Genomic DNA, 3431 nt, shown 5'->3' on the forward strand with positions numbered 1-3431 from the left:
ATCGAGGGAAGATGCTGGTTTCAACACATAATGAGAGAACAAGTTCTATCGTTTTAATTGTGTGTGAGTGTGTGTGTGTGTGACAGAGAGAGGGAGAGTGAGTGAGTGAGTGATGAAGAAAATGAAGAGGCGAGAGAGAGAGAGAGAGAGAGAGAGAGAGAGAGAGAGAGAGAGAGAGTGAGTGATGAAGAAAATGAAGAGGCCGACAAGGTGGTGATAATGTTGGGGGTGATCAATATAAAGGAAAACTATGGAGGTTTATGGTATCATTTCAATACACTTGTATGTAGACTGAGGATTAAAATCAAGATTTTAATTTAAATTTAAATTAATAAATACATTTAATCATATGTTTCATGGAAAATGCCCTGTGTTTTTGTACAGAGGTCTTACCGATCCCTCACTGTAGGGGCAGCTCCACATGAAATAAAAAATAAATAATAAATTACGCCAAGCTCGCGCATGTGTGTTGTCTAGCAGGGTCTGTAAATACTTGAGCACCGTCCATGTTTCATATGATCTATAATTTTTGGATCATATATTTCATATTATAATAGATTAAGATATTTGTACAAACTTTGGTTGAGAAAAACTTCAACTCACTCTCACATGCATACGGTCCCTACATGGATTAAATAATCCCGACATGTAGACCCCACCTTCCCATTGTGAGTGTAAGTAAAAGATTTTGTACAAAAGTGTTAGTACATGTTACATCTTCCTATTATAATATAGGGAAATAATAAATGTACAGCACTAAGTAGTGGGGCCTCCTCTTGTGAGGGGACTGTAAGACTTGCTAGTGTGGTGTACAGCAAGCATCTCCCTATATATGATGAGAGAGTCTTAGCTTGGAATCATTTTGTTATCAGACCTACAATGTCAGAAAATGGATGATTAACCCTCTGACAGAATACTCATATTAGGGGGAGGGGCGACATTTTTTTTGAAAATTTTTTATGCAATCGAATCCCAAGACAATGTGTCTTTGTCAGCCCTTGTGTTATATTTCTTTTGACAATTCAGCTTTATTCTTTTGTTAGATATATTCCTGCAAAGCCACTTTATTGAGCTTAATGGGTTTGGGGGGCCATCTTAACAAGAGTGATTAAAATAAAAATGAAAAGTGAAAAAATTCGAGGTTTATTTTTGTTTTATGTATTTTAGGAAATATAAATTAAGTCCCACGTAATTTCCAAATCCAAACAATTAATACGTGATTTGATTAACATAATATTTGGGAAGAAGTCTTTAACCTGCATGATTGAAAAATATAGAATTAACTTTTTTGTGTACAATAATTTACATCATAGTTAAATCTTTTAAATTTTCTAGATTATGTAATTTTACGTTAAAATATATATATATATATATATATATTATATTTGTCGGCAAATGTGAGCCATTTTCAAGATAATTGATGGCTGGTTTACATGAACTTCGCTTTTGTTCAAATCAAGTGGACAAAAAATGCCCCTTTTCTCATACTGAAAACCCAAAAAGATCAAAAAAGCTAAAATCAATCAATCATTCAACTGCTCTTAGTTATTTTCATTTTCAGGTATGATAATTGGACGAGTCCGGACAGTCACTCTTATTTTCCGTCCTGTCAATTATTTTGTCACATTCCCTTGCCTTCAAACTCGAATGAGACGGGGAGGAATAGGCTCGGGACAAATCAAGGCGTGGCTGGACAGATCCATTGCCTCTTTTTAAAAAAATTTTCATATCTTTATTTGGTAAAAATCATTACTTTATTTTTTAATTTGTTAAGAAGAACTCATATTCCCGTAAAGAAACAAATAAAATAAAAACTTAAATTTAATATGAACTTTAAACGGGTTAATTTCACAAACGGTCACTGAACTTTCAGAAAAATTACAAAACGGTCACTGAAATTTAAAAATTTTCAGTAACGGTCAATTAAGTATTGGGACGCTTTCAAAAATGGTCATTGAAATTTAAAAATTTTTGAGCTACTTTTGTGGCAACTTTTCGACTACTTCCGACCACCGATACGGATTTTGATATCATTGGAAAGTGTACAATGTCCTCTTCAATTACAACAAAAAATCTCCCCCAAATTTCAAAGGATTCTGCCGGAATAAACCTACAAAGTTGGCTACCCGAAAAGGCAAAAATTTGCCCAAATTTTCAGATTTTTGGTGGACTTTTGCGGCGATTTTTTGACAACTTCCGACCACCAAAATAACCAAATTTTGATACCGTTGGAAAGCTCACAATGTCTTCTTTAATTAGCATCCAAAATCTCTCCAAACCTCCAAAGGATTCGGCCGGAATAAACTCACAAAGTTGGCATCCCAGATTTTTGCCTTTTTGGGATGTCAACTTTGCGGGTGTATTCCGATCGAATCCTTTGGAGTTTTGGGGAGATTTTGGATGCTAATTGAAGAGGACATTGTGGGCTTTCCAACGATATTAAAATTTGGCTATTTTGGTGGTCGGAAGTTGTCAAAAAATGGCCACAATAATCCACCAAAAATCTGAAAATCTAGGCAGATTTTCAGATTTTTTGGGGCGAATTTTGAGCTGATTTTCCAGTTGAATTCCTTGGTGTTATGGAGAGATTTTTAGTGATAATTGAAGAGGACGTTGTGGGCTTTCCAACGGTATCAAAATTCGATGGTATCGGTGGTTGGAAGTAGCCGAAAAATTGCCGCAAATGTAACAAAAAAAACTAAAAAAATGTTTTTCAATTTCAGTGATCGTTTTAGAAACTTTTTAAACTTCAGCGACCATTTTTTAAAGCGTCACAATACTTAAATGACCGTTACTAAAAGTTTTAAACTTTAGTGACCATTTTGTAATTTTTCTGTAAGTTCAATGACCGTTTGTGAAATTAACCCACATTAAACAGGACGGATAACGCGACAAGGACCATGTTCTTGGTACCCCCACTGTTCCCCAGGTATCAAGTTTAATTTATTATTTATTTAGTCCCCTAGGCATAATTCAGTTGTGTAAAGGAAAGGAGTAAGGTAGTCTCAGCCTTGCTGACAGCCGTAATGTAAGAGTTCGGTACCCCCACTGTTCCCCAGGTATCAAGTTTAATTTATTATTTATTTAGCCCCCCAGGCATAATTCAGTTGTGTAAAGGAAAGGAGTAAGGTAGTCTCAGCCTTGCTGACAGCCGTAATGTAAGAGTTCGATTCCTGAGGTATGAAATTGAACTCTTTGTGAATATCAGTGTACGGGCAAGCTCCTGTTCCTTGACTTGTTGAGGCACATCCCGAGATTTACCTCCCTCACAATGCTCCAGGGGCGGGATGGTGGGAGGCCCTCAATGTTGGAGTTCAACCTTTTTTTTTTTAATTTATTATTTATTTAGTAACATAAGTGATGTGCCAAAGATTGCAATACACCTAACCTTTTAATAGAATGATTAAAAAAAGTACATGGGAAAAAAATAA

Source organism: Olea europaea, chromosome 11 (assembly GCF_002742605.1).
Source record: "Olea europaea var. sylvestris chromosome 11, O_europaea_v1, whole genome shotgun sequence".
Taxonomy (NCBI): domain Eukaryota; kingdom Viridiplantae; phylum Streptophyta; class Magnoliopsida; order Lamiales; family Oleaceae; genus Olea; species Olea europaea.